Source organism: Antechinus flavipes, chromosome 3 (assembly GCF_016432865.1).
Source record: "Antechinus flavipes isolate AdamAnt ecotype Samford, QLD, Australia chromosome 3, AdamAnt_v2, whole genome shotgun sequence".
NCBI classification, from domain to species: domain Eukaryota; kingdom Metazoa; phylum Chordata; class Mammalia; order Dasyuromorphia; family Dasyuridae; genus Antechinus; species Antechinus flavipes.
The window spans coordinates 569,669,786-569,686,140 of record NC_067400.1 but is presented as its reverse complement, the minus strand read 5'-3'; the positions used below and the strand labels follow the sequence as shown (position 1 = coordinate 569,686,140).

At 55.2% G+C, this 16,355-nt stretch overlaps 1 protein-coding gene across 1 annotated transcript in view; it reads left to right on the top strand.

Moving 5' to 3' along the window:
• Positions 1 to 16,355, top strand: part of HIVEP3 (HIVEP zinc finger 3) — a 666,961-nt gene that overhangs the window by 641,326 nt on the left and 9,280 nt on the right.

Below are 16,355 nucleotides of genomic sequence, written 5' to 3'. Positions count from 1 at the left end.
CCATTGGCCATCCTCCTGTCACATCATCTCCAGCCCCATCACTGTCACTATCAACACTATAACCACCATAACCATTAGCATTGCCTTCATCATTAGGACCTGTAGGACCATCACTGCCAAAATGAAATTCATCCCCCAGAGCATGACTACTAATTCCCTTATCACTCTGAGCATCGCCATCTATCTACCCCAACTACCATCACCACTATCCCCATCACCACTACCCCATCACCACTATCCCCATCACCACTGCCCCCATCACCACTACCCCATCATCACTGCCCCCATCATCACTATCCCCATCACCACTGCCCCCATCACCACTATCCCCATTACCACTGCCCCCATCACCACTATTCCCATCACCACTGCCCCCATCACCACTATCCCCATCACCACTACCCCATCACTAATATCCCCATCACCACTATCCCCATCACCACTACCCCATCACCACTATCCCCATCACCACTACCCCATCACTAATATCCCCATCACCACTATCCCCATCACCACTATCCCCATCACCACTGCCCCCATCACCATTACCCCCATCACCACTATCCCCATCACCACTACCCCATCACTAATATCCCCATCACCACTGCCCCCATCACCACTATCCCCATCAACACTGCCCCCATCACCACTATCCCCATCACCACTACTCCATCACCACTATCCCCATCACCACTACCCCATCACTAATATCCCCATCACCACTATCCCCATCACCACTGCCCCCATCACCACTGCCCCCATCACCATTACCCCCATCACCACTACCCCATCACCACTGCCCCCATCACCACTATCCCCATCACCACTATCCCCATCACCACTACCCCATCACCACTGTCCCCATCACCACTACCCCATCACCACTGCCCCCATCACCACTATCCCCATCACCACTACCCCATCACCACTATCCCCATCACCACTGCCCCCATCACCACTACCCCATCACCACTACCCCATCACTAATATCCCCATCACCACTATCCCCATCACCACTGCCCCCATCACCACTACCCCATCACCACTGCCCCCATCACCACTACCCCATCACCACTATCCCCATCACTACTACCTCCATCGCCGTCTCCTCCTGTAGCATCATGACTACCCCATCACCATTACCCCCATCACCACTATCCCCATCACCACTATCCCCATCACCACTGCCCCCATCACCACTATCCCCATCACCACTGCCCCCATCACCACTATCCCCATCACCACTACCCCATCACCACTGCCCCCATCGCCACTATCCCCATCACCACTATCCCCATCACCGCTGCCCCCATCACCACTACCCCCATCACCATTACCCCCATCACCATTACCCCCATCACCACTACCCCATCACCACTACCCCATCACTACTACCTCCATCGCCGTCTCCTCCTGTAGCATCATGACTACCCCATCACCACTACCCCATCACCACTATCCCCATCACCACTACCCCATAACTAATATCCCCATCACCACTATCCCCATCACCACTGCCCCCATCACCACTACCCCATCACCACTACCCCATCACCACTACCCCATCACTAATATCCCCATCACCACTATCCCCATCACCACTGCCCCCATCACCACTACCCCATCATCACTGCCCCCATCATCACTATCCCCATCACCACTGCCCCCATCACCACTACCCCATCACCACTACCCCATCACCACTATCCCCATCACCACTGCCCCCATCACCACTATCCCCATTACCACTGCCCCCATCACCACTATGCCCATCAACACTGCCCCCATCACCACTATCCCCATCACCACTACCCTATCACTAATATCCCCATCACCACTATCCCCATCACCACTACCCCATCACTAATATCCCCATCACTAATATCCCCATCACCACTATCCCCATCACCACTACCCCATCACCACTACCCCATCACCACTACCCCATCACTAAAATCCCCATCACCACTACCCCATCACTAATATCCCCATCACCACTATCCCCATCACCACTATCCCCATCACCACTACCCCATCACCACTGTCCCCATCACCACTACCCCATCACCACTGCCCCCATCACCACTATCCCCATCACCACTACCCCATCACCACTACCCCATCACTAATATCCCCATCACCACTATCCCCATCACCACTGCCCCCATCACCACTACCCCATCACCACTGCCCCCATCACCACTACCCCATCACCACTATCCCCATCACTACTACCTCCATCGCCGTCTCCTCCTGTAGCATCATGACTACCCCATCACCACTACCCCATCACTAATATCCCCATCACCACTATCCCCATCACCACTGCCCCCATCACCACTATCCCCATCACCACTGCCCCCATCACCACTATCCCCATCACCACTACCCCATCACCACTGCCCCCATCGCCACTATCCCCATCAACACTATCCCCATCACCACTATCCCCATCACCACTATCCCCATCACCACTATCCCCATCACCACTACCCCATCACCACTATCCCCATCACCACTGCCCCCATCACCACTACCCCATCATCACTGCCCCCATCATCACTATCCCCATCACCACTGCCCCCATCACCACTACCCCCATCATCACTGCCCCCATCATCACTATCCCCATCACCACTGCCCCCATCACCACTATCCCCATCAACACTGCCCCCATCACCACTATCCCCATCACCACTGCCCCCATCACCATACCCCCATCACCACTATCCCCATCACTAATATCCCCATCACCATTACCTCATCATGACTGCCCCCATCATCACTATCCCCATCATCACTGCCCCCATCAACACTGCCCCCATCAACACTGCCCCCATCACCACTACCCCATCACTATATCCCCATCACCACTATTCCCATCACCACTATCCCCATCACTAATATCCCCATCACCACTACCCCATCACTAATATCCCCATCACCACTATCCCCATCACCACTACCCCATCACTAATATGCCCATCACCACTATCCCCATCACCACTATCCCCATCACCACTACCCCATCACTAATATCCCCATCACCACTATCCCCATCACCACTACCCTATCACTAATATCCCCATCACCACTATCCCCATCACCACTGCCCCCATCACCACTGCCCCCATCACCACTATCCCCATCACCACTACCCCATCACCACTACCCCATCACTAATATCCCCATCACCACTATCCCCATCACCACTGCCCCCATCACCACTACCCCATCACCACTGCCCCCATCACCACTACCCCATCACCACTATCCCCATCACTACTACCTCCATCGCCGTCTCCTCCTGTAGCATCATGACTACCCCATCACCACTACCCCATCACTAATATCCCCATCACCACTATCCCCATCACCACTGCCCCCATCACCACTATCCCCATCACCACTGCCCCCATCACCACTATCCCCATCACCACTACCCCATCACCACTGCCCCCATCGCCACTATCCCCATCAACACTATCCCCATCACCACTGCCCCCATCACCACTACCCCATCACCATTAGCCCCATCACCATTACCCCCATCACCACTACCCCATCACCACCACTACCCCATCACTACTACCTCCATCGCCGTCTCCTCCTGTAGCATCATGACTACCCCATCACCACTACCCCATCACCACTATCCCCATCACCACTACCCCATAACTAATATCCCCATCACCACTATCCCCATCACCACTGCCCCCATCACCACTACCCCATCACCACTACGCCATCACCACTACCCCATCACTAATATCCCCATCACCACTATCCCCATCACCACTGCCCCCATCACCACTACCCCCATCATCACTGCCCCCATCATCACTATCCCCATCACCACTGCCCCCATCACCACTACCCCATCACCACTACCCCATCACCACTACCCCATCACTAATATCCCCATCACCACTATCCCCATCACCACTGCCCCCATCACCACTACCCCATCACCACTACCCCATCACCACTACCCCATCACCACTATCCCCATCACCACTGCCCCCATCACCATTACCCCCATCACCACTATCCCCATCACCACTACCCCATCACTAATATCCCCATCACCACTGCCCCCATCACCACTATCCCCATCAACACTGCCCCCATCACCACTATCCCCATCACCACTACTCCATCACCACTATCCCCATCACACACTACCCCATCACTAATATCCCCATCACCACTATCCCCATCACCACTGCCCCCATCACCACTGCCCCCATCACCATTACCCCCATCACACCACTACCCCATCACCACTGCCCCCATCACCACTATCCCCATCACCACTATCCCCATCACCACTACCCCATCACCACTGTCCCCATCACCACTACCCCATCACTAATACCCCATCACCACTGCCCCCATCACCACTATCCCCATCACCACTACCCCATCACCACTATCCCCATCACCACTGCCCCCATCACCACTATCCCCATCACCACTGCCCCCATCACCACTACCCCATCACCACTACCCCATCACTAATATCCCCATCACCACTATCCCCATCACCACTGCCCCCATCACCACTACCCCATCACCACTGCCCCCATCACCACTACCCCATCACCACTATCCCCATCACTACTACCTCCATCGCCGTCTCCTCCTGTAGCATCATGACTACCCCATCACCACTACCCCATCACTAATATCCCCATCACCACTATCCCCATCACCACTCCCCATCACCACTATCCCCATCACCACTGCCCCCATCACCACTATCCCCATCACCACTACCCCATCACCACTGCCCCCATCGCCACTATCCCCATCACACCACTATCCCCATCACCACTGCCCCCATCACCACTACCCCATCACCATTACCCCCATCACCATTACCCCCATCACCACTACCCCATCACCACTACCCCATCACTACTACCTCCATCGCCGTCTCCTCCTGTAGCATCATGACTACCCCATCACTACTACCCCATCACCACTACCATCACCACTATCCCCATCACCACTACCCCATAACTAATATCCCCATCACCACTATCCCCATCACCACTACCCCCATCACCACTACCCCATCACTAATATCCCCATCACCACTATCCCCATCACCACTGCCCCCATCACCACTACCCCCATCATCACTGCCCCCATCATCACTATCCCCATCACCACTGCCCCCCATCACCACTACCATCACCACTACCCCATCACCACTACCCCATCACCACTATCCCCATCACCACTGCCCCCATCACCACTATCCCCATTACCACTGCCCCCATCGCCACTATCCCCATCACCACTATCCCCATCAACACTGCCCCCATCACCACTATCCCCATCACCACTACCCTATCACTAATATCCCCATCACCACTATCCCCATCACCACTACCCCATCACTAATATCCCCATCACTATATCCCCATCACCACTATCCCCATCACCACTACCCCATCACCACTATCCCCATCACCACTACCCCATCACTAAAATCCCCATCACCACTACCCCATCACTAATATCCCCATCACCACTATCCCCATCACCACTATCCCCATCACCACTACCCCATCACCACTGTCCCCATCACCACTACCCCATCACCACTGCCCCCCATCACCACTATCCCCATCACCACTACCCCATCACCACTACCCCATCACTAATATCCCCATCACCACTATCCCCATCACCACTGCCCCCATCACCACTACCCCATCACCACTGCCCCCATCACCACTACCCCATCACCACTATCCCCATCACTACTACCTCCATCGCCGTCTCCTCCTGTAGCATCATGACTACCCCATCACCACTACCCCATCACCACTATCCCCATCACCACTATCCCATAACTAATATCCCCATCACCACTATCCCCATCACCACTGCCCCCATCACCACTACCCCATCACCACTACCCCATCACCACTACCCCATCACTAATATCCCCATCACCACTATCCCCATCACCACTGCCCCCATCACCACTACCCCATCACCACTGCCCCCATCACCACTACCCCATCACCACTATCCCCATCACTACTACCTCCATCGCCGTCTCCTCCTGTAGCATCATGACTACCCCATCACCACTACCCCATCACTAATATCCCCATCACCACTATCCCCATCACCACTGCCCCCATCACCACTATCCCCATCACCACTGCCCCCATCACCACTATCCCCATCACCACTACCCCATCACCACTGCCCCCATCACCACTATCCCCATCACCACTATCCCCATCACCACTGCCCCCATCACCACTACCCCATCACCATTACCCCCATCACCATTACCCCCATCACCACTACCCCATCACCACTACCCCATCACTACTACCTCCATCGCCGTCTCCTCCTGTAGCATCATGACTACCCCATCACCACTACCCCATCACCACTATCCCCATCACCACTACCCCATCACTAATATCCCCATCACCACTATCCCCATCACCACTGCCCCCATCACCACATCCCCATCACCAATATCCCCATCACCACTATCCCCATCACCACTGCCCCCATCACCACTACCCCATCACCACTGCCCCCATCATCACTATCCCCATCACCACTGCCCCCATCACCACTACCCCATCACCACTACCCCATCACCACTATCCCCATCACCACTGCCCCCATCACCACTATCCCCATCACCACTGCCCCCATCACCACTACCCCATCACCACTGCCCCCATCACCACTATCCCCATCACCACTACCCTATCACTAATATCCCCATCACACTATCCCCATCACCACTACCCTATCACCACTACCCCATCACTAATATCCCCATCACACTATCCCCATCACCACTACCCCATCACCACTACCCCCATCACCACTATCCCCATCACCACTAACCCCATCACTAAAATCCCCATCACCACTACCCCCATCACTAATATCCCCATCACCACTATCCCCATCACCACTATCCCCATCACCACTACCCCATCACCACTACCCCATCACCACTACCCCATCACCACTGCCCCCATCACCACTATCCCCATCACCACTACCCCATCACCACTACCCCATCACTAATATCCCCATCACCACTATCCCCATCACCACTGCCCCCATCACCATACCCCATCACCACTACCCCATCACCACTGCCCCCATCACCACTACCCCATCACCACTATCCCCATCACTACTACCTCCATCGCCGTCTCCTCCTGTAGCATCATGACTACCCCATCACCACTACCCCATCACCACTATCCCCATCACCACTATCCCATAACTAATATCCCCATCACCACTATCCCCATCACCACTGCCCCCATCACCACTACCCCATCACCACTACCCCCATCACCACTACCCCATCACCATACCCCATCACTAATATCCCCATCACCATACCCCATCACCACTATCCCCATCACCACTACCCCATCACCACTACCCCATCACCACTGCCCCCATCACCACTATCCCCATCACCACTGCCCCCATCACCCCTATCCCCATCACCACTACCCCCATCACCACTACCCCATCACCATTACCCCCATCACCACTACCCCATCACTAATATCCCCATCACCACTATCCCCATCACCACTGCCCCCATCTCCACTACCCCATCACCACTACCCCATCACCACTATCCCCATCACCACTGCCCCCATCACCACTATCCCCATTACCACTGCCCCCATCACCACTATCCCCATCAACACTGCCCCCATCACCACTATCCCCATCACCACTACCCCATCACTAATATCCCCATCACCACTATCCCCATCACCACTACCCCATCACTAATATCCCCATCACTAATATCCCCATCACCACTATCCCCATCACCACTACCCCATCACCACTATCCCCATCACCACTACCCCATCACTAAAATCCCCATCACCACTACCCCATCACTAATATCCCCATCACCACTATCCCCATCACCACTATCCCCATCACCACTACCCCATCACCACTATCCCCATCACTACTACCCCATCACTAATATCCCCATCACCACTACCCCATCACTAATATCCCCATCACCACTATCCCCATCACCACTATCTCCATCACCACTATCCCCATCACCACTATCCCCATCACCACTATCCCCATCACCACTACCCCATCACCACTATCCCCATCACCACTACCCCATCACTAATATCCCCATCACCACTATCCCCATCACCACTACCCCATCACTAATATCCCCATCACCACTATCCCCATCACCACTATCCCCATCACCACTGCCCCCATCACCATTACCCCCATCACCACTATCCCCATCACCACTACCCCATCACCACTATCCCCATCACCACTACCCCATCACTAATATCCCCATCACCACTGCCCCCATCACCACTATCCCCATCAACACTGCCCCCATCACCCCTATCCCCATCACCACTACCCCCATCACCACTATCCCCATCACCACTACCCCATCACTAATATCCCCATCACCACTATCCCCATCACCACTACCCCATCACTAATATCCCCATCACCACTATCCCCATCACCACTATACCCATCACCACTACCCCATCACCATTATCCCCATCACCACTACCCCATCACTAATATCCCCATCACCACTATCCCCATCACCACTACCCCATCACTAATATCCCCATCACCACTATCCCCATCACCACTATCCCCATCACCACTGCCCCCATCACCATTACCCCCATCACCACTACCCCCATCACTAATATCCCCATCACCACTATCCCCATCACCACTATCCCCATCACCACTACCCCATCACCACTACCCCATCACCACTGCCCCCATCATCACTATCCCCATCACCACTATCCCCATCACCACTACCCCATCACCACTGCCCCCATCACCACTACCCCATCACCACTGCCCCCATCACCACTATCCCCATCACTACTGTCCCCATCACCACTATCCCCATCACCACTGCCCCCCTCACCACTATCCCCATCACCACTGCCCCCCTCACCATTACCCCCATCACCACTACCCCATCACCACTATCCCCATCACTACTACCTCCATCGCCGTCTCCTCCTGTAGCATCATGACTACCCCCATCACCACTACCCCATCACTAATATCCCCATCACCACTACCCCATCACCACTGCCCCCATCATCACTATCCCCATCACCACTATCCCCATCACCACTACCCCATCACCACTGCCCCCATCACCACTACCCCATCACCACTGCCCCCATCACCACTATCCCCATCACCACTATCCCCATCACCACTGCCCCCATCACCACTACCCCCCCCATCACCATTACCCCCATCACCATTACCCCCATCACCACTACCCCATCACCACTACCCCCATCACTACTACCTCCATCGCCGTCTCCTCCTGTAGCATCATGACTACCCCCATCACCACTACCCCATCACCACTACCCCCATCACTACTACCTCCATCGCCGTCTCCTCCTGTAGCATCATGACTACCCCCATCACCACTACTACCCCATCACCACTACCCCCATCACCACTACCCCATCACCACTATCCCCATCACCACTACCCCCATCACACTACCCCATCACCACTATCCCCATCACCACTATCCCCATCACCACTGCCCCCATCACCACTACCCCCATCACCATTACCCCCATCACCCCTATCCCCATCACCACCCCATCACCACTACCCCATCACCACTACCCCCATCACTACTACCTCCATCGCCGTCTCCTCCTGTAGCATCATGACTACCCCCATCACCACTACCCCATCACCACTACCCCCATCACCACTACCCCATCACCACTATCCCCATCACCACTACCCCATCACCACTGCCCCCATCACCACTGCCCCCATCACCACTATCCCCATCACCACTATCCCCATCACCACTGCCCCCATCACCATTACCCCCATCACCACTACCCCATCACCACTACCCCATCACCACTATCCCCATCACTACTACCTCCATTGCCGTCTCCTCCTGTAGCATCATGACTACCCCCATCACCACTACCCCATCACTAATATCCCCATCACCACTATCCCCATCACCACTGCCCCCATCACCACTATCCCCATCACCACTACCCCATCACCACTATCCCCATCACCACTATCCCCATCACCACTACCCCCATCACCACTGCCCCCATCACCACTGCCCCCATCACCACTACCCCCATCACCACTACCCCCATCACTACTACCCCCCATCGCCGTCTCCTCCTATAGCATCATGACTACCCCCATCACCACTACCCCATCACCACTACCCCCATCACCACTACCCTATCACCACTACCCCATCACCACTATCCCCATCACCACTACCCCATCACTAATATCCCCATCACCACTATCTCCATCACCACTATCCCCATCACCACTATCCCCATCACCACTATCCCCATCACCACTACCCCATCACCACTATCCCCATCACCACTACCCCATCACTAATATCCCCATCACCACTATCCCCATCACCACTACCCCATCACTAATATCCCCATCACCACTATCCCCATCACCACTATCCCCATCACCACTGCCCCCATCACCATTACCCCCATCACCACTATCCCCATCACCACTACCCCATCACCACTATCCCCATCACCACTACCCCATCACTAATATCCCCATCACCACTGCCCCCATCACCACTATCCCCATCAACACTGCCCCCATCACCCCTATCCCCATCACCACTACTACCCCATCACCACTATCCCCATCACCACTACCCCATCACTAATATCCCCATCACCACTATCCCCATCACCACTACCCCATCACTAATATCCCCATCACCACTATCCCCATCACCACTACCCCATCACTAATATCCCCATCACCACTACCCCATCACCATTATCCCCATCACCACTACCCCATCACTAATATCCCCATCACCACTATCCCCATCACCACTACCCCATCACTAATATCCCCATCACCACTATCCCCATCACCACTATCCCCATCACCACTGCCCCCATCACCATTACCCCCATCACCACTACCCCATCACTAATATCCCCATCACCACTATCCCCATCACCACTATCCCCATCACCACTACCCCCATCACCACTACCCCATCACCACTGCCCCCATCATCACTATCCCCATCACCACTATCCCCATCACCACTACCCCATCACCACTGCCCCCATCACCACTACCCCATCACCACTGCCCCCATCACCACTATCCCCATCACTACTGTCCCCATCACCACTATCCCCATCACCACTGCCCCCATCACCACTATCCCCATCACCACTGCCCCCCTCACCATTACCCCCATCACCACTACCCCATCACCACTATCCCCATCACTACTACCTCCATCGCCGTCTCCTCCTGTAGCATCATGACTACCCCCATCACCACTACCCCATCACTAATATCCCCATCACCACTACCCCATCACCACTGCCCCCATCATCACTATCCCCATCACCACTATCCCCATCACCACTACCCCATCACCACTGCCCCCATCACCACTACCCCATCACCACTGCCCCCATCACCACTATCCCCATCACCACTATCCCCATCACCACTGCCCCCATCACCACTACCCCCATCACCACTATACCCATCACCACTATCCCCATTACCACTACCCCCATCACCACTACCCCATCACCACTACCCCATCACTACTACCTCCATCGCCGTCTCCTCCTGTAGCATCATGACTACCCCCATCACCACTACCCCATCACCACTACCCCCATCACTACTACCTCCATCGCCGTCTCCTCCTGTAGCATCATGACTACCCCCATCACCACTACCCCATCACCACTACCCCCATCACCACTACCCCATCACCACTATCCCCATCACCACTACCCCATCACCACTGCCCCCATCACCACTATCCCCATCACCACTATCCCCATCACCACTGCCCCCATCACCACTACCCCCATCACCATTACCCCCATCACCATTACCCCCATCACCACTGCCCCCATCACCACTATCCCCATCACCACTACCCCATCACTAATATCCCCATCACCACTATCCCCATCACCACTACCCCATCACTAATATCCCCATCACCACTATCCCCATCACCACTATCCCCATCACCACTGCCCCCATCACCATTACCCCCATCACCACTATCCCCATCACCACTACCCCATCACCACTATCCCCATCACCACTACCCCATCACTAATATCCCCATCACCACTGCCCCCATCACCACTATCCCCATCAACACTGCCCCCATCACCCCTATCCCCATCACCACTACTACCCCATCACCACTATCCCCATCACCACTACCCCATCACTAATATCCCCATCACCACTATCCCCATCACCACTACCCCATCACTAATATCCCCATCACCACTATCCCCATCACCACTACCCCATCACTAATATCCCCATCACCACTACCCCATCACCATTATCCCCATCACCACTACCCCATCACTAATATCCCCATCACCACTATCCCCATCACCACTACCCCATCACTAATATCCCCATCACCACTATCCCCATCACCACTATCCCCATCACCACTGCCCCCATCACCATTACCCCCATCACCACTACCCCATCACTAATATCCCCATCACCACTATCCCCATCACCACTATCCCCATCACCACTACCCCCATCACCACTACCCCATCACCACTGCCCCCATCATCACTATCCCCATCACCACTATCCCCATCACCACTTCCCCCATCACCACTACTACCCCCATCACCACTATCCCCATCACCACTGCCCCCATCACCACTGCCCCCATCACCACTACCCCATCACCACTACCCCATCACCACTACCCCATCACTAATATCCCCATCACCACTATCCCCATCACCACTACCCCCATCACCACTATACCCATCACCACTACCCCATCACCACTACCCCATCACCACTACCCCATCACTAATATCCCCATCACCACTATCCCCATCACCACTGCCCCCATCACCACTATCCCCATCACCACTACCCCATCACCACTACCCCCATCACCACTATCCCCATCACCACTACCCCCATCACCATTACCCCCATCACCACTACCCCATCACCATTACCCCCATCACCATTACCCCCATCACCACTACCCCATCACCACTACCCCCATCACTACTACCTCCATCGCCGTCTCCTCCTGTAGCATCATGACTACCCCCATCACCACTACCCCCATCACCACTACCCCCATCACCACTACCCCCATCACCACTACCCCATCACCACTATCCCCATCACCACTACCCCATCACCACTACCCCATCACCACTATCCCCATCACCACTACCCCCATCACCATTACCCCCATCACCACTACCCCCATCACCATTACCCCCATCACCATTACCCCCATCACCACTACCCCATCACCACTACCCCCATCACTACTACCTCCATCGCCGTCTCCTCCTGTAGCATCATGACTACCCCCATCACCACTACCCCATCACCACTACCCCATCACCACTACCCCCATCACCACTACCCCATCACCACTATCCCCATCACCACTACCCCATCACTAATATCCCCATCACCACTATCCCCATCACCACTGCCCCCATCACCACTATACCCATCACCACTACCCCATCACCACTACCCCCATCACCACTATCCCCATTACCACTACCCCCATCACCACTATCCCCATCAACACTGCCCCCATCACCACTATCCCCATCACCACTACCCCATCACTAATATCCCCATCACCACTATCCCCATCACCACTACCCCATCACTAATATCCCCATCACCACTATCCCCATCACCACTATCCCCATCACCACTGCCCCCATCACCATTACCCCCATCACCACTATCCCCATCACCACTACCCCATCACCACTATCCCCATCACCACTACCCCATCACTAATATCCCCATCACCACTGCCCCCATCACCACTACCCCCATCAACACTGCCCCCATCACCCCTATCCCCATCACCACTACCCCATCACCACTATCCCCATCACCACTACCCCATCACTAATATCCCCATCACCACTATCCCCATCACCACTACCCCATCACTAATATCCCCATCACCACTATCCCCATCACCACTATACCCATCACCACTACCCCATCACCATTATCCCCATCACCACTACCCCATCACTAATATCCCCATCACCACTATCCCCATCACCACTACCCCATCACTAATATCCCCATCACCACTATCCCCATCACCACTATCCCCATCACCACTGCCCCCATCACCATTACCCCCATCACCACTACCCCATCACTAATATCCCCATCACCACTATCCCCATCACCACTATCCCCATCACCACTACCCCATCACCACTACCCCATCACCACTGCCCCCATCATCACTATCCCCATCACCACTATCCCCATCACCACTACCCCATCACCACTGCCCCCATCACCACTACCCCATCACCACTGCCCCCATCACCACTATCCCCATCACTACTGTCCCCATCACCACTATCCCCATCACCACTGCCCCCATCACCACTATCCCCATCACCACTGCCCCCCTCACCATTACCCCCATCACCACTACCCCATCACCACTATCCCCATCACTACTACCTCCATCGCCGTCTCCTCCTGTAGCATCATGACTACCCCCATCACCACTACCCCATCACTAATATCCCCATCACCACTACCCCCATCACCACTGCCCCCATCATCACTATCCCCATCACCACTATCCCCATCACCACTACCCCATCACCACTCCCCCATCACCACTACCCCCATCACCACTGCCCCCATCACCACTATCCCCATCACCACTATCCCCATCACCACTGCCCCCATCACCACTACCCCCATCACCATTACCCCCATCACCATTACCCCCATCACCACTACCCCATCACCACTACCCCCATCACTACTACCTCCATCGCCGTCTCCTCCTGTAGCATCATGACTACCCCCATCACCACTACCCCATCACCACTACCCCATCACCACTATACCCATCACCACTACCCCCCATCGCCGTCTCCTCCTGTAGCATCATGACTACCCCCATCACCACTACCCCATCACCACTACCACCCCCATCACCACTACCCCCATCACCACTATCCCCATCACCACTACCCCATCACCACTGCCCCCATCACCACTATCCCCATCACCACTATCCCCATCACCACTGCCCCCATCACCACTACCCCCATCACCATTACCACCCCCATCACCATTACCCCCATCACCACTACCCCATCACCACTACCCCCATCACTACTACCTCCATCGCCGTCTCCTCCTGTAGCATCATGACTACCCCCATCACCACTACCCCATCACCACTACCCCCATCACCACTACCCCATCACCACTATCCCCATCACCACTACCCCATCACCACTACCCCCCCATCACCACTGCCCCCATCACCACTATCCCCATCACCACTATCCCCATCACCACTGCCCCCATCACCATTACCCCCATCACCACTACCCCATCACCACTCCCCCATCACCACTACCCCATCACCACTATCCCCATCACTACTACCTCCATTGCCGTCTCCTCCTGTAGCATCATGACTACCCCCATCACCACTACCCCATCACTAATATCCCCATCACCACTATCCCCATCACCACTGCCCCCATCACCACTATCCCCATCACCACTACCCCCATCACCACTATCCCCATCACCACTATCCCCATCACCACTACCCCCATCACCACTGCCCCCATCACCACTGCCCCCATCACCACTACCCCCATCACCACTACCCCCATCACTACTACCCCCCATCGCCGTCTCCTCCTATAGCATCATGACTACCCCCATCACCACTACCCCCCCATCACCACTACCCCCCCATCACCACTACCCCTATCACCACTACCCCCATCACCACTATCCCCATCACCACTACCCCATCACTAATATCCCCATCACCACTATCTCCATCACCACTGCCCCCATCACCACTACCCCATCACCACTACCCCATCACCACTACCCCCATCACTAATATCCCCATCACCACTATCCCCATCACCACTGCCCCCATCACCACTATCCCCATCACCACTACCCCATCACCACTACCCCATCACTAATATCCCCATCACCACTACCACCCCCATCACCACTGCCCCCATCACCACTATCCCCATCACCACTACCCCATCACCACTACCCCCATCACCACTATCCCCATCACCACTACCCCCATCACCATTACCCCTATCACCACTACCCCATCACCACTACCCCCATCACTACTACCTCCATCGCCGTCTCCTCCTGTAGCATCATGACTACCC